The 23,345-nt window shown below is 40.9% G+C and overlaps 1 pseudogene; it reads left to right on the top strand.

Moving 5' to 3' along the window:
* Positions 1–8,017: 8,017 nt before the first annotated feature.
* LOC143387450 (CCA tRNA nucleotidyltransferase 1, mitochondrial-like) lies at positions 8,018–22,982 on the top strand (annotated as a pseudogene).
* Positions 22,983–23,345: the final 363 nt, after the last annotated feature.

The raw sequence follows: 23,345 nt of genomic DNA, 5'->3' as shown, positions 1-23,345 counted from the left end.
TGAGTGGGTCAATAGCCAGGACTTTTCTTCTATAAATTCCTTCAGCTAAAGGTGCTGGCCTGGGATTGACTGGGAGAGGAACAGGGCCAGAGCTGGGCAAAGTTCCTCTCCAGGACTCTTTTGCCCTTTCATCCAGAGGTAGAGAGACACCGGTGCTGAGATGTTGCTGGAGGCTCCCTCTGACACTCCCACAGTCAGGTCAGCATCAGAACTACAGTGTTCTTTCCACACCTGTCAGTAGCAGGCCCCATGCATGGCACAGGAAGAGGGGGTGGTGGGAACCACATGGACAATTGCCTCCAATTCTGGCCCTGATGCAAATCTGCACATGTCCTTGGTTCAAGAGAGCAAGCTCCCCAATCTCCTGATTCCCAACACCCATCCCCTATAGTGCAGAACACCTAGCAGGCTTAGGTAACAGTCACCTTGTTGGCCACGTTGGATTACAAAAGAAGCTACTTCCTTTTAAACCAGTGAAATGAAATGTCTATAGTTTCAGAGATAGGAATATGCAATAATTTCTTATCCCTACCAAACTACTGAGTTTAGCAGTCCAAACTCAGATAATAGCTCAATTGTCAAAATGGTTCCTCCCTGTAGAACACTGGGGGTTGGCTGGAGATGATGAAATCCTTTTCCAAAGTAGGCTACTATAAAGATTTCAGGTTACTTTTTCTTTCTTTCTTTCTTTCTTTCTTTCTTTCTTTCTTTCTTTCTTTCTTTCTTTCTTTCTTTCTGTGGAGGGCTTGAACCCAGAGGCATTTAACCATTGAACCACATCCCCAGCCCTTTTTATTTTTTATTTTGAGACAGGGTCTCACTAAGTTGTTTAGGGTTCTGCTAAGTTGCTGAGGCTGGCCTAGAACCTGCAATCCTCCAGCCTCAGCCTCCTGAGCCACTGGGATAACCATCATGCCCAGCAGATTTCAGGTTACCTGTTAAGTGGGTTACAAGCCCATGAGGATTGTGAGACTTTCCACTGGAAAGTCTATCAGCTAGGATTGCTGATAGTTTGCTGGGACTCTCTCATTCACCCTTATTCCTCCAAAGGAGAGACTTACCCTACTACCACTGTGGAGCCAGGGTAGCAGATGTTGGAATATTTCTATGCTATTGTCTCAAGTGTCTGAATCTTAGAAGATTCCAGTCTTTCTCTGGCTGATTTCCAGTGCTTTTCATAGTTATTCACTGCAAGATGCAGTTATGCACCTATTCCTCTGGTCCTCTATAGAGGAGGTAAGCATGGCAGCTCCATTTAACCATCTTAAACTCCCCCTTCTATTTCCCTTGTATTTGATAATTGTATATGCCCAGTAATTTTATTTTATTTATTTATTTATTTTACGATGCTGGGGATGGAACACAGGGCTCTACCTATTTGAGGCAAGTGCTCTACCACTGAGCTATGACATACCTCCCTATACCCTGTAAGTTAATTCACTTCTTCTAGCTTTCCTAATTTATTGGCATATAATTGTTCATAATAATTTCTTATGACCCTTTGTATTTCTTTGCTATCAATTAAAATGTCCTCTATTTTCATCTCTGATTTTATTTCCTTAAGAATTCTCTTTTTCCTTAAGAGTTCTCTTTTTCCTAAGGACTCAACAATAAAACAAAACTACAGGCCAATATTCCTGATAAACACAGATGCAAAATCCTGAAAAAATATTGGTAAATCAAATTCAACAGCACATTAAAAAGGTCATTCACGGGGCTGGGGCTGGGGCTTAGTGGTAGAGTGCTCACCTAGCATGTGCGAGGTGCTGAGTTTGATCTTCGGCACCACATAAAAATAGATAAATAAGATAAAGATATTTTTTTAAAAAGTCATTCACTTTTATCAATTGGAATTCACTCCCAGTTGCAAGATTGGTTCAATGTACATATTTCAATAAGTGTGTTATATCACATTAACAAAATCAAGCACAGAAACCATATTATCATTTCAACAGACAGAAAAATCATTTGATAAAATTCAGCACCCCTTTATAATAAAAATGTTCAACATACTAGGAATATAAATATTATACCTTAACACAATAAAGGCTGTATGTTACAAATCCATAGCTAATACATACTGAAGATGGAAAATTTGAAAGTTTTCCCTCCAAGATCTGGAAGGAGACGAGGATGCTGATGTTCATCACTTTTATTTAACATGGTACCAGAAGTCCGGGCCATAGTAATCAGACAAGAGAAATAAATAAAGCTCATTCAACTGGAAAGGAGCAAGGCAAACAGTCCTTGTTTGCAGATGACATGACCTGGTATATAGAAAATCTTAAGACTCTACTAAAAAAACACTGGAACCAATATTTTAAAAAAGCAATGAAGTTTCAAGATATAAGATCAACACACAAAGACTGCTATTATTTCTATATACTAATAGCTATCTGAAAAAATATATCAAGAGAATAATCCCATTTATAATGCCTACAAAAATAAAACACCTAGGAATAAATTTAGCCAAAGTGGTAAAGTAAAATAATATAAATACCCAAAACAAATAATAAAAACCACCAAAACTCGATGAAATAAAGAAAAAAACACATGTTTGTGAATTGAAAAAATTAGTATTGTTAAAATGCCCACATTATCCAAAACAATCCACAGATTCAATGTAAGCCCTATCAAAAATGTCAGTGCAATTCGTCACAGAATCAGAGAAAAATAATTTTTAAATTTGTATTGAAATACAAAAGAATACAAGCAGCCAAATGATCCTGGACAAAGAGAACAACCTGGAGGCAAAGCTGTGATAAAAGGCACCGCATAGTATAAAAATGGACACACAGAAAAGTGGGACAGAAAAGAGACACACATTACAGCCAAGAATTTGCAATGGGGAAAGGACAGTCTCTTCAATAAATGGTGCTGGGGAAGTTAGGTAGCCACATGCAGAAGGTGAAACAAGATGCTCATTTCTCACCAGCTACAAATATCAAGTCAAAACGGATTGAAGGTTTAAATGTAAGGCCCAAAGCTATGGAAATACTAGAAGAAAATATAGGAGAAACACTTCAGATCCTTGGTCTGGGCAATGTATTTGGTTTGTTTGTTTGTTTATTTTTGGATATGATCCAATATGCACAGGTAACAAAAATTGACAACTGGGACTTCATCAAACTTCAAAGCTTCTGTGTAGGAAAGGAAACAACCAACAAAAGTAAAGAGAAAACCTATCCAATGGAAGGGGAAAATCGCAAACTATTTATCTGGCATGGGGTTAAAATCCAGAAGATAGGAGAAACTCAACTACATAGCAGAAAACCAAATAATCCAATTTAAAAGTGGGCTAAGGATCTGAAAAATGCAAATGGCCATCCAGCATATGGAATAATGTTCAATGTCATTAATCAGTAGGAAAATTCAAATCAAAACCAAAATGAGATACCATCTCACTCCCATGAGAGTAGCTATTATCAAAAAGATAAGAAACAAGAAATACTGACCAGAATGTGGAGAAAGAAGAATACATGTGCACTATTGGTAGAAATGTAGTTTAGTACAGCCTTTATAGAGAATATTGTAGAAGTTCCTTAAGATACTAAAAATGTAAAAATCATCTGATCCAGCAATCCTACTTGTGTGTATACCCCTGGGAAAAATAACATCAGTCTGTCAAAGAGACATCCGCGCTCCCATGTTTATTGCAGCAATACAAAAGCCAGGATATGGAATCCACCTTAATGTCCACAAATTACAAATAGATAAAGAAAATGAATTTATATATATAATACATACACACACACACACACACACACACACACACGGAATACTATTCAGCCATGTAAAAGCATGAAGTCCTGCCATTGGTGTATAGAAAATCTGCAAACCATCTGCAAACAATGTAAATGGACATTATTGTAAATGAAATAAGCCAAGCACAAACAGACAAGCACTTTATTATCTCATTCATAAGTGGTTTCTAAAAAGTTGATCCCTCATAAGTTGAGAGCAGAATAATAGAAGAAATTAGAGAGAACAGGGGAGGAGCAGAAGGGGAGATTGCAACCAATGAGTAAAATGAGTACAATCATATTATTAGAGGAGCAAGTTCTGGTGTTCTATGGCACAGCATGAATAGAATTAACAACAATGCATCATACATCTCAAAATAGTTAGAAGAGATGAATTTGAGTACACTCTCCATAAAATAATGACAAAAGTTTAAGGCAATGGGCATACTAATGACCCTTCGTTGTCACAAACTGGTGGCATACACCTATAATCACAGCTACTCAACTACTCAGGAGACTGAGGCAGGAGGATCACAAGTTTGAGGCCGGCATTGGCAAATTAGTGAGACCCTGTTTCAAAATAAGAATACAAAGGACTAGAAATGTAGCTCAATAGTAGACTGCCCCTGTGTTCAATCCCCTGTACCAGAAGAAAAAGAAAAATTACCCTGAGTTGAATACTATCAAATGTAAGCATGAATCAAAACATCAAAATGTACCTCATAAATTTTACAAATATCATGTGTCAATCAAAAATAAATAAATTAATTAATATAAAAGCCCTTTTATCCATTGGGTATTTGGGTTTTTTTGGTTTGTTTTCTTTTTTGCAGAGAGAAAGAGAGATGTTCTGGAGATACAGTGAACTCTGAGGCTCATTTCAATTTTTCCCTGAATGTGTCATGCTGTCACATACCTCCCTTCTTTTCCAAGCCTGTCCCCTCTGTCCTGAGTGCCCAGCACTTCCTCCTAATAAGAAGGACAAGGTCTGATGTGACCACCATAAGGAAACCATCTTAAGTACTGCTTAAATTCACCCATGACATTGGCAGTGATCCAAGTCCATAAGAACTGGCTAAAATGGTCCATGACATTAGGTACTAGTTAAGTTGATCCATGACATTGACCCATACACAGGTCTAGTCTAGCTATTCTCTAGTTGTTTTATTAGGGAAGTCCCTGTGGTTAGGCTTTTTCCTTCTGAGCAGAAGGCAGGTTACACTTAGCCTGAGTTTTTGTTAGGATTAAACACAATGAATTCAACCACCTAGCACAAGATCACATTTTGTCCATGAGAAACAAATGCTTTCATACATTTCGACATCCTGATTAAGTCACACAGCTCACAAGGAGCATGGCTAAAACTGAGCTTGCACAGTCACACTGGGCTTTTGGGGAGTGCTGGTCAGGCACTCCTGTGGGTGTTCACCCAAGTCCTTTACTCCCAACCTGTGGTGGGTATCAGAGAACTGAGGCTGCAGATCAGTGAAGGGAACTTTCCCATGCCCTCAGTCACACAAAGCACAACATATTTTTTATCTAATTCTGGTAGAATCCCATGTTTACCTGGAATATAGAATGGATGTTTCCTTTTTTTAACTACTGATATCTCATAAATTATGAATCAATTGATATGTTACCAGGTTGATATATTTAGGAAACCTAGACACTTTTAATCATTGCTATTATTTGTTCTGTGACAAGGACAAATTTTTTGGTATCAAAAATTTCCATTGATTTGGGAAGATGATGCAGAAGGAGCACACATCTAAGGCCCCCTCAGCAATTCCGTGAGACCGTGTCTTAAAATTAGAAAAGGTCTGGGGATATAACTCAGAGGTTGAATGCTTCTGGGTCAATCCCAAGCAACAAACAAAAAGAATAGCAGTAATCTCAATAAAAGAAACTCCTTAAGCTTTATTCATTGGTTTGAAAATTTTGATAACATGAATGTATGGTTTAACAATGAAAGGTCTCACAAACCCACACAGATACAGTTATCTTATCCTTGACCAAGGTACTAAAAGCATACACTGGAGAAAAGACAGCCTTTTTTAAAAAAAAAAGGTGCTGGAAAAAAAACTGGTTATTCATATGTAGAAGAACGAGACTAAATCCTTATTCTGCATAAAAGTCAACTCAATAGGGATCAAAGATTTGGAAATTAGACAAGAAACTATGCAACTCTTGGAAGAAAATATAGGGTCAACACCTTCCTCTAGCCTTCCTATTTTGTTGTTGTTGTTATTTGGTGCTGGAGGTGGAACCCTGGGCCTCCTGCATGCTGGGTAAGTGATCTGAGCCACATCCCCAGCCCCTACAGACTTATACACTTCTATTTCCCCTGCCTTAACAACTGCAGAAAATCTCCCCTCGGTGGGCTTTAGAAATGCTGCTCTCTCAGTGATGGAACCCAGTGGCAGACTGTTACTAGCAGGCCAAAAGCCATGGGTTCAATCCCCAGTACCAAAAAATAAAATGAAATTAACAAAATGTTGCCCTCTTCTAATATCAGTTTTCCTTTTTGTTGCTTTTTTTTAAAAAAAATTTTTTTTAAATTTTTTTTATTGGTTGTTCAAAACATTACAAAGCTCATGATATATCATCTTTCATACATTTGACTCAATTGGGTTATGAACTCCCATTTTTACCCCAAATACATATTGCAGAATCGGTTGCTTTTACAAAAAATAAAAATAATAAGAGGCCTGCACTGAGCTGTCTTGTAGGCTGACTTACTCGTACAGATGACAGCTGAGGTCTACACAATCTGTGAAAATGAAAAGTTTCACATCTGTCTCGTCATAGCAACCGGGAGGAGAGCATGAATCCCTCCTAAGAAACAATGAGAGACGTCATGAACTAAAAGGATGAAGAAATTGGGTGAGGTTCATTACAAGCTCTTTAAATGTCTTTCAAGATGTGTGTGTTTTACTTTTCTTATCTGCCCCACATTCCAGTCTCCTTACAAGTGTCAAAATGAACCCCAAGCTCTTTCCTGACAGGAGGAAGACCGACATCAGGAGAGAGTTGGTGGGAAAAAATGTGACTTTTGTCACCAGCATGATCTTTCTCATTTGTGACTCAGTGGTCCTAATTTTATCCAAAGTTGGGCAAAACTACTATAGGGAATCTCAAAAATTCAGTGACATTCTAGAGTCAAGCAAACATGCAAACATGTATTAGTAAATTGGTTTGTCTTAAGCTTATGGTGTAGCTCAGTGGTGAGCACCTGCCTACCATGCACAAGGCCCTGGGTTTGGTCCCCAGCACCAACAAAATAAAAATAAATAAATAAATAAATAGAATTTTAAAAACCCACACAACTGAATTGTCAGAATATAAATTAGGTGCAGGAAGCTGAGGGGCCTGAGTCTCTGAAATCCAGCGCGAACCTCTCTACGCACTTTGCAAGCCTCCAGCAGCACCGTAGCCTCGCGAGACTTCCAGGAGCCCGTGAGGAGTCCGGGCTCTGCGTCTCGCTGCGTGGTGCGTAGGCAGGAGGGGCGCGGAGAGCCGGGATACGCCCCGCCCACATCCGTCCACGGCTTCCTATTCGCTGCCGGCCCTCGTGCGTCGTGACATCACAGCGTACACCTTCCCGGAAGTGCGTGTGGCGGGGAGGGGCGGGCCGGTAAGCGCAAGGGCGCTGGTTCGGTGGAGTGTTGCACCGCTGCCGCGGAAGCGCGGTGAGGCGAGAGGTCGCTCCCTGCGCAGGGCTGCAAGGCCGCAGCGTGGAGGTCGCGTCCCGGCCGCGTCCCGGAGGTGTTTCTCGACCCTTCCCGCCCCGGGTGGTGGGGTCCTAGGACCAGGGGTCACGGCCAGGGTCCCCGGGGGTTTCCTGAGGCGGAAGTGCAGGACGCCGAATGTGGCCCGGCGAGGGGAGCTTGCCCCCATGGGAAACGCCGCTCCTGGGTCCCTGCTTTCCTAGGAACTGCGCGGTCCCCTTGCAGTCACTGAGGTCGGGGTCACGTGGGGGCCCGGCAGCGGTGGCCTGGCTCAGGGGCGGGGGGGGGGAGGACAGAGGGGACAGGGGGGCCGTGGAAGCCGAGCAGAGGGCACGCCGGGGAGGAGACGGGTGAGAAAAGCAGCTAATTTTCACTTCCGAGGAACCACCCCTGAGTCATAAAGTTTCAGGTGCCACTCGGGGTGACCGTGAACCGTTGGGGGAGGCCTGCCGTTCTTGCAAGTCTTCCAGTTAAGTTTTCTGGAAGTCTGCCCTAGGTCCTGAACCTGGAGCCCGCTTCTCAGGAGACAGGACATCAGTGAGCCTCATGGGGCTTTGGGCTACAGAAGTGTACAGCCACCAGCTTAGAGGTGGGGTCCTTCCGGGGGTCGCATGGCCCTCCTTTCATTTGGATAGGAGGGGAGTTGCTCTTTGTCCCATGTTTGAAGTTCCTTGGTGTGCATGTGCTTGCAGGTGGGTGCTTGGGCACCATCTCTCCATGCTCAGGCACCTGTGTCTGCAGCACCGGCCCATCCTGAGCTGAAGCTGGAGTAGGCTGTGCCTTCTGAAGTGGCGGCTCTTCACCATGAAGGTACAGTCTCCAGAGTTCCAGTCCCTTTTCACGGAAGGATTGAAGAGCCTGACAGGTGAGAGGTCCCTTTCTTGCTTTGGAAGCCTGTGTCAAGGGAGAGGCACGGGTTGACCAGCTCGTGTAGCCAAAAGGTACTTTTGTCATTGTTGAGTTAATGAGAAAAGAGAAAGGGGAAAAAATAAAAGACTTTCTTATGGGTAATGGAGAACTACAGTCGGTTCATTAGAAGAGAGGAGATGTTGACCCCATTAAAAGGCCTGACTTAACTGAATGATTCCAAGTCCCATACCTGATGGGATCAGTCCAAATGTGTAGGTACATTTTCTTTTCACCTGGAGGAGGTCACGTTCCTAGGAATGGGAAGTGCTTTATCCTTATTATTAACTGGAGGGCTGGATATTAACCTGGGCCATCCGATGTCAGAGCCCCATGTGTAAACACTGAAGCTCTGTTAAATTGCCTTCTGAGAGAACTGAAGGAAGAAGCAAATAGACATTCCTTTCACTTGTGCACATACAAAATCAATCTAGGAGGGACACTAGATTGATTAGTTATGTGCCCAAATCCTCACTGGCCAGTCTTACAAGTGCAGGATCCAGGAAGCAACCAGTACCTCTATTTTATACTATTTAGGTTCTACTATTTTATACTATTTAGATTGGCTTAGCTCAGTGTCTGATGATGGCAGCATCTCTTTGATGTCGCCACTGTTTTATCAGTGTTGGTCCTTCACATCACCTACTGATGGTGTCTAAGCAGCCTGATGGCTGCATTTCAAAGTCTGGGAGGTTTAGTGGTGCCCTTGTGGGTGCGTTGAGTTTTATGTATGTAGAAGTGAGCTGGAGGGTGCTTTTCAGGCCCAGCTGCTGGTGAGATTTAAAATATGTGGATGATGGGGTTCCACCCCCAGCTTTCCCTCCAGCTCAACCCTTCCAAGGAGGAGCACCTGTGGGGGTTTTTTTGTTTGTTTTTGTATTTTAAACTCCACACATTAATTCTGGTGAACAGAAGATAGAAGAACCATTACTTTAAAACTATCATTCCTATTCCCAAGTTTACGTTCTTATTTTTGAGATTGGATGGTTTCTTTTTAGGCACATTTGAGAGGTAAATGGTCCAGAATTTTTTGTTTTTTTTATGTTCTTCAAGTAGTCTTTTTTTTAATATTTATTTTTTAGTTTTAGGTGGACACAATATCTTTTTTAAAAATTTCTATGTGGTGCTGAGGATCGAACCCAGTGCCTCACACATGCCAGGCGAGCACTACCACTTGAGCCACATCCCCTGCCCCTCTTCAGGTCATCTTGAAGTAGAGGGCTTAAATTTAAGTTTAGTTATGCCCATGGCTTCAGTGTGATTTAATTAGGTTGAATGAAAAATGAGAGAGACTCTTGGACCAGTGGAAGTGTATGACCTATACTTTCTGTAAGCTTTCCTATTAACCCTATTGAAAGGCATAAAGAAAATAATTTTAATAATTATTTTCAGTACATCATATTTTATCCACTGTAGGTGAAATTCTATCATTTCAATATGAAATTTTATACAAATTAGTGAGATATTGTGTATTCTTCTAAGACTTCCAAATTGTCCTATCTTTAACACACAGCACCATCTCAAAATCAGACTCATCACATTTCAGATGCTCAACCACCACAAGTACCTAGCAGTTGCTGTTTGAACAGCACTGACCTAAAAGGTCCAATTTTGGGTTCACTGAAAATTGTCTTTTTATGCAATTCCAGCTACCAGGTTTTTCATTCTCAGTTGCAGAAATTCTCTCAGTGGCCCATCCCTACTCATAGTGCACTTTTTTTTGAGATAAGGTTTTATATATTGATTGCTATAATTTTTTGAACATCTTCTGAGAGTTACATTTGAGTTTCTAAATGCGAGTTTAACTTGTGAATTTTTTTCCCACTAATACATGAAGTCCTAAGGGAGTTAGAACCTTAATAGTATAAAATAGAGGTACTGGTTGCTTCCAGGATCCTGCACTTGAAACACAGGCCAGTGAGGATTTGGGCATGTTGTAGGCTGTGGCAAGAATGCAGTCTTTCCATGCACTGTTACACAGATAGCAAATTGATCACTTTATTTCTTCCTTGCTTCTTTGTAGAGACTTGGGTGCCATGGTAAAATGCAGTGTCCAAAGCCTCCTGATTGGTGCAGTTTAAATGCTCTTGTAACAGTTCTTAAATCCTGATGTTGCCTTGTGTAAAATCAGTTTTTGCAAGAATTCTGGAGGCTAGAATAGTGTGTTATGGTCATGTAAAATAGGTTTGTTGGGTCATTTCATAGGTTTAAGTTTTCCTTGTGTTTTAGTACAACCATGTAGTCTAATGATGTTGAAGGTTATTTCCCCATGCTAGAGCTGAGGCTGAGTTGTGAATTATCGGTGAGTTTTGCCCGAGCTTCATGGCTAGTGTGCTCACCAGGATTGCCTCAGTCACTGAGGTTCCTAGTCCTTGCTGGGTGATGTCAGAAATCCTGTATTTGGGACAGTAGGAGCAGTGAATGCTCTTCAAGTGTGTAGGCTGTTGGAACAGACAGTGTTTCTGGTAGTGATGGTCCTGCCATGCAGGGCTCTTTCCAATTGTCCTTCTGGCTTATCATCCCCCACCTGACGCCGGCACTCAGAATCCAAAATCAAAGGAAGTAGTTCCTGAAAATTTGATTGGAAATTAAAATTAAAAATAGGCAATAATTACAAGAGTTCTGACACTGTATGGTCTTGAGTCAACGTTGTGAACAAGAATGATTAACAATCACTATCAAGGTGTGGTAGTTGGAGCAAATGAGCACAATGGAAGGTATACGTCACAATTAAATACAGTTGTATCAGATGTCATCTTTGTTGAGTGTGTGTGTAGCTTACAGAGGAATGTTGTGTGTGTCCCTGTGTCTGTAGGATGGAGGGTGGAAGGAATCTGTAAGTCTGATAGCGCCTACTCCTTTAGGTTAATGTAGAGTCATTCCTTTGCTATAATTTTTATGACTGCTGTTCCACAAACAAATGTGCTTTTCTCAATTGTATTATTTTTTTTCCTTTTTTATTGGATCTTTATTAGTTATATAGAAAATTGGGATTGAGTTTGACATAATTACAAAGGCATAGAATAGAATTTGCTCTAATTCAGTTCCCAGTGTGGTTCCCTGCCCTCCCCTCTTCCCTCCCCATTCCCTTCTCCCTGACCTGGTCTTCCTGTGTTTACTTTTTCTTTCTTCCTTTCAGGCAGTGTCTTGTGTGCACAGGTGGTGAGGGTCACTGTGGGGTGTTCACGTACAGGGAGGTCACATCCTCCATTGTTCTCGCCTATCCTGGCCCTCTCCTCCCCCTCGAGCCCCTTCCTCTAGTACACTCATCTTTTTTGTTTTGATGGAATCCCTCCTTTTCCATTTCTTTCTCTTTATTCTCCCCCTTATGTTGGACTGGCTTCCACATGTCAGAGAAAAGTGGTATTTTTAAAATCCAGAATTGTGAAGTTTTTAGAAATGGTTTAATATAATCAAAATGACGAATGGATTTCTTTGGGTTCTGTATCTATCTTTCTGAAATGCAGTTTATTGAGTGACCTTGAATTTAAGTTTTCATTTCAGTGAAGCCAGCTGGAGAACCTTAAAAATATCCGCTGTCTGTATAAATTTAATTCTGACCATTTTATCAATTAAACTAGACTCTAATGAATGGAATATTTGTTTTGTATTCTCCTATAGATTCTTTGATAGTGTTTTGCTTTGAAACATGAAAACTTAAGAAAACAGTAGACTTTCCAACAAGACACTCTTTCTAATCGTTACACTGTTGCAGTTCAGTTTATCTGGAGCCCAGGGAAGAATGCTAGGTTTGTTATCCTGAGAAATGGGGAGAGGAGACCATTTTATGTAAGTTGTGTGTATGTCCAAATGTAGTCTGTCTTGGTGGCTTTGACTGAATGCAGTCAACGGAAGATGGGGCTGAAAGTCTTGGGAAGAGTAGGTGGAAGAGGGTGTGGGGTGACAGAACAGAGGGTGGGGTGGGGCTGCATGTTGAGTTGTGGTTGGGCTGCTGGACCTCTGATGAGGGTTGGATGTGGTTGGATACTGCAGTGACCCCTAGCCAGCACCCCGGGGACACACCAGGTGTCCTGGAGCACTTTGGAAAGAGGGTCTTGGGAGTTCTTGAGGATGTGGGTTGCAGAGGTTCTGTAGATGGTTCAGGGAGTGGGGCTTTGCCTTGAACTCATTGCTCTCCAGGTGCAGAAGTGACTTTTGGATGACTTGGTTCTTGCCTAGAAGGTGAGAACATTGAGACTATGTCTTGTCCGTCAGTCAGGAGCAGTCCTCAGTCCTTCTAGGGTGTGTCCTGGACAGAGTTCCCATTTTGTCTGTGTTCAGACATTTTAGAGAGTTGTCTTAACTGTTCTGGGTCCAACGTGGGCAGAAATTGCTTTTGTGTTGTGCAGTGAAACTCTTAGGGTGGCTTGGAGCTGCATCACCCGCAGTGTCGGGCCATAGTGGATGTCTTTTTTGGAGGGTTTCATATGGTGTCATTGTCATGGTAGGGGTTTAGTTATAGCCGCTCTGCCTCGTCCTGTATAGCTGAGTACAGGGATTCCAGCATTCATGTGGTTCTGCGTGGAACATAGAATGGGTTTCAAACAGTAGGCGCAGATTGTTTCTTGAAGGCTGTGGCTATAACATGTACGTTGAGTGGTGGGCTGGTATTTGTAGTGTCATGCACGAACATACCAACTCTCCACGTATTTAGAAAGAGAATTGCCAGAACACTCAAGAGTTTCTGAAGTATGCACGTAAACTCCAAGAAAGAAAGCTTCTTTCTTGGTAATATTCTGGATTGATGTCGAGGCCTTGGGCATTGTGGAATTGGGGTTATTTTCTGTGTTGGCAGAGAAGTCTGCCTGGTCTCTGCCCCCCCAGGTCTCAGAGGCATGCTGCTGCAGGCAGGCCATCGCCCCTTCTGTGGGCCTTGTTCTCATTTTCATGTGGAAGGGCTCACTTTTGTGATCTCTGCTGTCTCTAGTAGGTGGAAAACCTTGTTCCTCTGGTTGTCAGAAAAAGCATATAGAAATAAACATCTTCTGCCATTCCAGAGTTATTTGTCAGAGAGAATCACGAGCTGAGAATAGCAGGAGGAGTGGTAAGGGATCTGCTGAATGGGGTCAAGCCTCAGGATGTGGGTTTTGCCACCACGGCCACCCCCATCGCAGAAGAAGGAGATGTTCCAGGCAGCCGGCATCCGGATGATAAACAACAAGGGGGAGAAGCACGGGACCATCACCGCCCGGGTGAGTGCAGGAGCTGGCGACACATCGCATGAGGCTTTTGTCATTTTAAGAAGTATGATGATGTTTTTGTTGAAAAAGCAAGTAACAAAAAACCTAATAATAGTATCTACCGAGGGTTTGGTCAGAGGCTGTGTCCTGCCGTGTTAATAGCCATGATGTTTAACTGAGCTTGATCCTTAGCTCTTACCTCCAGCCCCGGCCCCCTCTTTTTTTTTTTTAATATAATTTAAAGGAATGCAGTCTAACTGTAAAAAGTATTGGTAGTTTGTTTAAAAAAGAAAAACAAGTCCATATGGTGCAGTTTTTGTTCTTAATTTTGCTTTTGAAGATGCTGCCCTTCCTCCTCTGTGGCTCTTGTCAACAGCAGGCGTGTGGCTCTCCTCCCACCTTCCCAGTGTGTCCCTGTCAGTGTTGGTCAGCCCCGTGTGGTGGGTTGCACTGTGAGGGTGCTCCTGGGTGTGTGGTCCTTCCTGCTGTCCTCTGCGTAGCTCTCCCTGGGCCACGTGCTCGGTGCCACTCTGCAGAGCTGTAAAGTTCTTACCCCAGTGAAGCACACCATGTTTCAGGAACCTCTTCCTTGTTATACCTCCCTTTTTCTGGGTCCCATGTGGGGATCTCTCTTGGTTCTTCCTCTCCTTTGAGTAGGTGAAGCCTGAGCAAGCCCCACATGAATGAAAATGTTTTTATTTAACCCTGAACTGGCTTGGCCCCACTATTATTCCATCTGGGAATAGTTTTCTGTCAGAAAATTTGAGACTTTGTTTTTCAGTTTCTGCTATTGCCACTGAGGAGTGGATCCCATTAGATTTCTCCTTTGCTGGAAATCTGGTGGTTTTATTTTTTCCATTTTGAAGCCTTTGGGTCCTCCCATTGTGGTGTTTTTAATTCCAAGGAGACATCTCTGGGTTTGGGTTTTGTCCTTGTTATGCAGGGCACCACTGGCCTGCCTTATTCCCTTGTTAAGGGCCTTTTCCTCCGGAAGTGTCTTCCTGTGGACCTGGGGGAGGTGCCCGTCTTCTGAGAAGGTCCTATCTTCTCTTTCTCTGTCCTTACGTCTTGTATTTTTCACTTTTGTGGGAACATCTTCACTTGATCTCTCGACCTTTGAATCACATTTGCAACTTTTGTGGCCTTTGTTTTTAAGGGTCTTTCCTGGTGGACAGTCATGCAGTGCTTAATAGGAATACGTGCTGAGAAATCTGATGCTAGGCAGTTCTGTTAATTCTGTGACCCTTGTAGTAGCAAGTACACAAGTACTATAAAAATACCTTGTTTACATTCTATTCTACAAGTTTTTTCTATTAGAAATTCTTTTTTTTTTTTTTGGTTAAACTTCCTTAACTGTTTTTGTTATATACACATTAGCTGAGGCTTCTGCAGGGTCAGGATGATCATTGTCACTGTCTTGGTCCTCTGGGGTAGTAACACATGGAGCTTCCACCTTCTGTGATAATCAGGCCTTCTGAAGTGTCTACTGGTATCTGTTTTATAGCTAACTTTTTTTTTTTTCCGGTACCAGGAATTGAACCCAGGGGTGCTTGACCACCGAGCCACATTCCCAGTTCTTTTTTAATATTTGATTTTGAGACAGGAGCTTGCTAAGTTGCAAAGGGTCTCAGTAAGTTGAGAGGCTGGCTTTGAACTTACCATCCTCCTGCCTCAGCCTCCTGAGCCCCTGATTGTTACCATTTTGAAAACCAGTGGAGCAAGGAGAGGGGCCGTGTATCTTTTCACTTATTCTTGTTTTTAGGTGTAGGTTCACTAGTGGGCTTGAAAAAGACATGAGATCAAATGTCTAGGATCACAGTTCCATGAGTTGATGAAAAGAAAAACTTCTCCCCGTCTGTCTAGTGGTACTGAATATTGATTTTTCTAAAACAATGTATTGCAGCTTCATGAAGAAAATTTTGAAATCACTACACTACGTATCGATGTCGTCACTGATGGAAGACACGCCGAGGTGGAGTTCACAACCGACTGGCAGAAAGATGCTGAGCGCAGAGATCTCATTATAAATTCTGTGTTTCTAGGTAATGTGTGGAGATGAGATGTTTTCGTCCAGTCTGTGGGAGTGCCTCTTAAAGCCTGCGTACTGGAATGTGCTTCACTTCAGGCGCTGTGTCCGGTGTGGCTGAGGGTGTCATTGGCCACAGTCACAGTCCCTGGCTGAGGCTCTGTCTGCGTGGGTCGCTGGCTGGGAACTGGAGATGCCCATGCTGTTGCTTGTCGTGAACATTGGGCGATCTATTAGCTGTGAATGGTTGGAACGGTGCCTGGCCCCTCCTGGCCTGTGGCTTCCTAGTTGCATCTGCACAGTGGGAGCTGACGTGTCCCACCTGGGTCTCTTCTGCCTCGTGCACATGCCTCCTCTCTGTCCTGTCCCTGTTCTTGTGCGGTGGCATACCACGGGGATGACTTTAGTTCTGTTTTGTTGTTGTGCCTCCACAGAGACTTAGATGGCTTCTTAGTATTGCATCTTAGGAATCACCAGTCATCAGGGGTAGTGTGTGGGGTGAGACCTGTGTGTGGTCTTCCGTGTCAACAGAAGTGATGTGAGTTAGGCCAGTGTTTTGAACCATTATCGATACATCATTTTTTGAATTCTAAGTAAGATTTGTGTCACGGGTCGGGAAGGACAGTTGTAGGCTGAGTGTGGGATCCCTTGCTAACTACCTGATGACAGATGCCATTTCTAGTCCCCTTGGGGTCTGGGCACACCCATGGGTACCTGATGTGCTTTTCTGTTATTTAACTCAGAAAAGCCTCATTTAGTGGGTTTCCCATTTGACAAGTGAAGAAAGTGTCAGAAGTTCAATACAAAGTTCAGGTCGGAGAGCCAAGATGGGGCTCGCATTTGTACAACTTGGATTTATGACCAGGGCGCCCAGCGAGTGCACATTTTCTCTTCTTACAGTGAAGGCTTCGCACGTGGGCTTGTTTCTTCCTTCATCATTCATGCTGTGACTGCACCGAGTGATGCAGTGTGCATGGTTTCACCTAGCTGACCTCTTGTAAGCATAGTTAAAGGGAAAGTGCATATTGTTTTTTGAGATATTTTACAAAACAAAAGCCGTTCTGGGTGCCGTGGCTTTATAGCATTGCTGAACCCTTACAGTGTGCCAGGCGCTGCTGAGAGCACATTACCTGCCTTCAGTGACCCTGGCAGCTCTGTGAGGAAAATCTCGGTGTTGAACCCAGGGTGCTTGGCCAAGGTGCACATCTTCTAAGTGACAGGATCTGGATCCTGACTGAAGCCGCAGGGCTGTTCAGGGGATACTGTTGACCAGGGCGTCTTTATTTATAGGAGATGGAGAACAAACAGAACCTCTACATTCTCTTTGTATTATAAAACCAAAAAGAAATTCTGAAAGAGTTGTTTTGTTTTCATAATAATCTCTCCTCCCCACTCTGCTCAAATATAGTATGCTCTGTCTCAATCTTATTGAAGAATTGCTCATGTATATTGCTTTAAGAAACAGAACCAAAATTATTTCCTCCCCTTAAACTGTATATTGGAAAAACTTGAGTTGCTGGGAGTTAAATTTTCATTTCTCTGATAGTGTCAATCTTTTACTCCCTGGTCAGATTTCATCTTTTTTCATCATTAATGTGCATTAAACCAGATCATATCTACCAATCTTGCTTTATTATATAATCATCTTGTTCCCTCAGTGAGTCCAAGAAGGTCACAGTGGGGATCTCTATGCTACATGTTTGTCAGTGATTAATGGAAATTTCCTGTGATAAGCAGCACAGGATAACCATGGGATTATCAAGATTCTTTGTAATTGGCTTTAATTATATTGGTCCAGTGTGGCAATCTGTTGTCTGTTGAGGGGATGGATAAAGAAAGAAGAAGAAATAAAAATACCACACTGATAGTTACTTCAAGCAGAGTTGGGTGCGTTTTGTTGCAGCCTGTGGCATGATAAGCAGGTGCAGAGGCAGAGGAAGAGTGGGAGGATAGAGTTGTAAAGTTCTAATATTTCGTGTGCAGTGATATAGTATTGTTTAGCTGTAGACTTGATGAATTTTGTATTATATATTCTATGCCAACAACTAAAAAATTAAAAAGAAGTATAAATTAACCAAGAACACAGATAAAATTGAATTACAAAAATAAGTTAAGAGCAGATACAAAAAGAGGAAAACAAAGAGCAGAGAGCAAATTAAATAACAGACAACTAGCAAGGTGGTAGATTTAAATCTGATCATATTAATATGTTAATTTGATATCAATAGTGTTGCAACATTAATATATTTAATTTTTAAGGGAAAATCTGTTAGGAATGTAAAATGATACAGTCACGTAGGAAACAGTTCAGCAGTTCCTCAAAAAGATACCATATAACCCAGCTATTCTACTTCTAGATATATGCTGAAGAAAATTGAAAATACATGCTCACACAAAAAGTTGCATGTGAACATTCATAGCAGCACTATTCACAATAGCCATAAAGTGAAAACATCCAAAATTCCTATCAATTAAACAACTGGATAGATAAAATGTAGTCTATCCATACAATGGAATGTTATTCAGTCATAAAAAGAATGAAGTGTTACTACATGGTATAACATGAATAAGCCCTCTAAATATTATAAGTGAAACAAGATAGATACAATAGACAAGATATTATATGTGCATTTATATGAGATACCCAGAATAGTCAATTCTATAAGGACAAAAAGTAGGTTTTAAGGGAATGGACAGAGAAGATCATTGGGATTGACTACTAATAGGTATGAGTTTTGTGGGGGGAAGGCAATGAAAATATTTTGGGAGTAAATTGTGATGATAGTTGTGCAACATTGTAAACAGTCTAAAAATCACTAAACTCTATACTTTTAAATGATTGAAATGGTGAATTTTTTTGTGAATTTTATTTCAATTTAAGAGACTTGCTTATATCCTGTCCATGAGAAACTTACTTTAATGAAAAGACATTAATTGTCAAAGTGAAGAGTAGAAAATTGTATCTCAAAACACTAGACAAAGGAAAGTTGGAGTGGCAATTTTAATATCAGAAAACTGGAGTTCAGAACAGGAATATTTCCTGGGATTAAACAAAAGAAAAGTAAATAACAATGAAGAGATCTACATACACACAAATGCTAAGATTATGGGTACCCAGCAAAATATCTTCAGAACACAGGAAGAAAAATCTAATATAATTGAAAAAGATATATAAAAATCCAATTATGTTTGGTAATTTGAACACTTTTGTCTTTGTAATCAATCATTAAAGCAATTGGAACAAAAATCCATAAAGAATTAGAAGACCTATACGATACCAACAACAACCTTAACCTAATTGATATTCATAGAACACTTCTTCCATGCAGCAAAGTATTCATTCTTTTCAAAAAAATGGCAAACATTCTCCAAAATAGGTGATATTCTGGGCCATAAAATGAACAACAGAATTAAAAGAATTAAATGTGTATGTTTCCTGATCAAAACAGAATTAAAGTACAAATAAACATTTCTCAAAAAATGTTTGGAAAAAAAATAAAACTCTTCTAAATAGTCAATGAGTCAAATTTACAAAGAAAATAAAAATATTTTGAATTGAATGTAAGAGAAAATCCAATATATCAGAACTACTGGGATACAGATAGGGCTGCCTTTGAGGGAAATTTTAGCATTAATTTTATATTAGAAAATTAGAATTTGATTAGAAATTAAAGATCTGGTCTTTTATTTTAATTAAGAATAAATTTCATGTGGAAAGGAAAAGTAGCTAGTATCACAAAAGCAAAAATGAAAAGAACAAAGTTGAAAAACTCTTGCTACAAGATTTTGAGAGTACTATAAATACTCAGGTAATCAAGATAGTATATTATTGCTTGAAATATAGATATATACATCAATGGAATCAACAGTAAAAAAAAATCCTTGGATAACACAGTCCACTTATTTTCAATAATAATAGAAAAGCAATTCAACAGACAAAAGAGTCATCATTTTTTCAACAAATAATGTGGAAAAGCTGCAGATACATTTCAAAATCAAAACAAAATCTCAACCTATACTTCACACCATAAACAAAAATATTTGGTCAAAATGGATAATAAATACAAATGAAAAATCTAAATCTATAAAGATACTGTTTTGTGACTTTAGTTTATGCAAGTATCTCATAGTCAGATATCTTCATCAATAATTTCATGTACCATAAGAGAAAAAATTGACAAAAATTTTTCATCAAATTAAAAATAAATTAAACTTCAACATTTCAAAAGACTAAGGTGAGAACATTAAAAAACAACAAATAAGCAATAGACTGGGAGAAAGTATTTGAAAGTTATATATTATTAAAAAGATCTCATGTTCTGAATATGTAAAGAATTCTAAAAACTCAATAAGAAGAAACAAACAACCCAGAAAAAAAAGTTTTGTGAAAGATGTGAATATGTTTTACATATAAAAAAGGACACATGTATAATAAATAGACACATAAAAAGATGTTCTACATCAGTAGTGCTAAGATAAATTCAAATTAAAACATAACATGATTCTACTACACAACTATTAGAATGACCAAAAAAGAAACCCCCTCAAAACAAACAAAACTAGTTTATAACAATGCCTGTGATGATATGAAGCAAAGTGGAATCCTTATGCATTATTGGTAAGAATTTGAAAATGGTATGCATTTTGAAAATGAATTCTCAATTTTTAATTCAAATTCAAATTTAAATAAGCATATTATATGGCACAGCAATTCAATTTCTAGATATTTACCCAAGAAAAAGCAAAATATGTTTCCACATAAAAACCTGACCATGCATATAGGGTAATAATATTCATCTCATTCCACTATCCTTCCCTATATACATGTATGATTACACTACTGGTTTGACTCTGCACCATATTCAGCCAGAGGAAGAAGTTGTGCTCCATTTGTGTACAATGTGTCAAAATGCATTCTACTCTCATGTATAACTAATTAAAACAATGTTTTAAAAATCTCACCATGATTATTTTTACAGCCCGTCTATTCAAGATCACCAAAAACTCGTAGTAAGTCAAATGTATTATCATGGTAGCAAAAAGTGAATCCAATTCATATGGCTTTCAACTGGTGAATGAATAAGTAACTCATAATTTATGCGATGATTCAATACTCAGCAGTAAAAAAGCACAAATGAATGATAAGTGACTAAAATGCATAATGCTAAATAAAAGAATCTAAGCACACGACTCTGTATACTATGTAATTTCACTGACATTATATGACATTTTTTAAAAGGCAAAACTAGAGGGACAGAAAAAAAGATCTGTAGTTGCCAGGGTCTGAGGGGATGGAAAAGGGTGGATCACTCAGGGGGATTTACAAATTTGGAGGAATAATAGAACTGCTCTATATCTTGATCATAGTGGTAGTTTGTAATTTTATGAAGTTGGCAAAACTCACAACTATATAGTTAAAATGGCAAATCTTCAACTGTAGAGATTATTTATTGAGATCATATCTCAATAAACCTGGATTTAAGAAAAACTAATGGAAGAATTAATATGGAATAATTAAACAATCTCCCCCAAACAGGAAAAAAAGGGGGGCAGATAAGATAAATCAAAAATAAAATAAGCATGATGGTAAAGTCAATTACATGAGTAATTACATGAAATGCAAATATACTGGATTCCCCATCTAAAAGGCCATGATTACTAGACCAATTTTTTTTTTAAAAAACAACCCAAGTGTATTCTCTTATGCTTTAAAAATAAATACATAAAGTGATTGAAATCCTAAGAATGAAAAAAAAAATATTATCATGAAAACACTAACTTAAAGTAATTCTATGTGACCATATTAATATCAAAGAAAGTAAACTTAAAGGCAGGAAACATACTAGAGATAAATAGTGGCATTTCATAAAGATAAAGAGGCCAATTCACCAGGAAATTACACCAGTCTTAAATTTTTATATCTGTAATAACAGTTTCGAATAATATGGGCAAACATTGATAGAAGTAAATCAGAAATTGACAAATCTCCAATGGTAGTTTAATACACCTAAGTCTGATACTAGACACATGAGAAAAAACTCGATAACAAACATGAAAAATTGTACAGAATATTTGAGCAAAATGACTAACCAAATGTATTTACTTGAGATATTTGTAGAACACTGCATCCAATAACTTCAGAATGAATTTTTTTCAAGTGCACATGAAATGTTTTCAAAATAGACAATACATAACACAACATAACATAACACAAGCCTAAACAAACTTCAAAAACTTGAAACCATAAAAGGATATATTCTCATACTATGGTGGAATTAGAGTAGAAATTAATTAATAGAAAGATAACTAGAAAATCTGAAAATGCTTGGAAATTAATCAATGCTTTTCCAAATGACCTAATAGTCAAGAAATCACAATGAAAATTGATAACAAAAATGCAACACATCTGGGGCTGGGGTTACTCACCCAGCATGTGTGAGGTACTGGGTTCAATCCTCAGCACAACATAAAAAAATAAATAAACAAAGGTATTGTGTCCATCTACAACTAAAAAAAAAAATTTTTTAATGCAACACATCTAAATTTATGTGAGCAAAACAATGTAGGCTGAAGAGTGATTTATTCCCTTTCTAAGCTCCAAATTTCTCTGCCTGCCTATTCTGAAAATGGAATTGGGCCCTTTAAATATTTTTCTTTGCCAACTGGAGCTTTGTCATTAGAGAGCACTAGAAGTACCTTGTAGGAAGAAAGTATTTTGCTTCCTGGTTTGGGTGTGTGTGTTAGGCAAGCTTCTCCAGCGCTTGTTTGTTTTTGTTTGTTTGTTTTTTCCTTCAGGACCAAATTTCTACAGTGAACAGAGGCACTTTCCCTTGGCACCGGCCTCAGGTAGTTGTATAGCAGTGCCCCCAGTAAAACACCTCCCCACTAACATCTTTTGCTGTCACTCCAGAGGGTATCAAGGGCCCCCTCCCGGCCCCCTGCGCCATGCCCCTCACACACTAGTCCACGCCCCCCCCCACCCAGCGGTAGATGTAGTGCAGTCTGCGAGGGGCCGCAGTGCTGCTGCGTGCACTGGGCTGCTTCGGGGCTGGCAGGGCGGCGGCAGCAGCGGCGGGGTGGCGGCAGCAGCGGCGGCGCGGCGGCGGCGGTGGCGGCGGCGGCGGCGGCGGCGGCGGCGGCGAGTAGCGAGTGGCGAGTGGGGAGTGGGGAGGAGTGGGGAGTGGGGCGGAGCCTGGGGCTGCAGCAGCGTGGGGACCTCGGAGTAGAAAGCCCTGGGGACAAGGAAGGAAGGAAGGCCGGGCCGCCAAGTCTCCCAGCAGCCTTCTCCTCGGATCTGGGGGGAGCCTGCCCCAACACCTCGTCTTCAGACGTCCCCCTCCTCACCCCCCAGCCCCGGCCGCTGACGGGAGGAGTCGGCGGCGGGGGGCGGGGGGGCTGAGGGGTGCCGCCATGCCTCTGCCGCGGTGAAGCGCCGGGCCGTGAGGAGCCACTCGGTCTCCCTGGTGATGTCCCCCAGGCGGCAGGCGAAAGCGAGTTACTCGAGCCCTGGGGTATAGGCCTAGCTTATCCAGCTTCCTTCCTCCTCCTCCTCCACCCTTCTCCTCCCCTTCCCCTCCCCTTCCCGTCTCTTCCCTCACCCTTCCCCGCGCCGCCATCTTCCCTCCCTCCCTCTCCCCACCCCTCCAGCTGTGATGGCAGAGGAACAACAACAGCCGCCACCACAGAAGCCTGATGCCCATCAGCAGCTTCCCCCCAGCGCCCCCAACTCGGGGGTGGCTCTGCCAGCCCTTGTGCCTGGGCT

The sequence above is a fragment of the Callospermophilus lateralis genome, unplaced genomic scaffold (genome assembly GCF_048772815.1).
Source record: "Callospermophilus lateralis isolate mCalLat2 unplaced genomic scaffold, mCalLat2.hap1 Scaffold_82, whole genome shotgun sequence".
NCBI lineage: Eukaryota > Metazoa > Chordata > Mammalia > Rodentia > Sciuridae > Callospermophilus > Callospermophilus lateralis.
The sequence above is the reverse complement of the archived record's forward strand: the minus strand, read 5'-3'. Positions and strand labels throughout refer to the sequence as shown.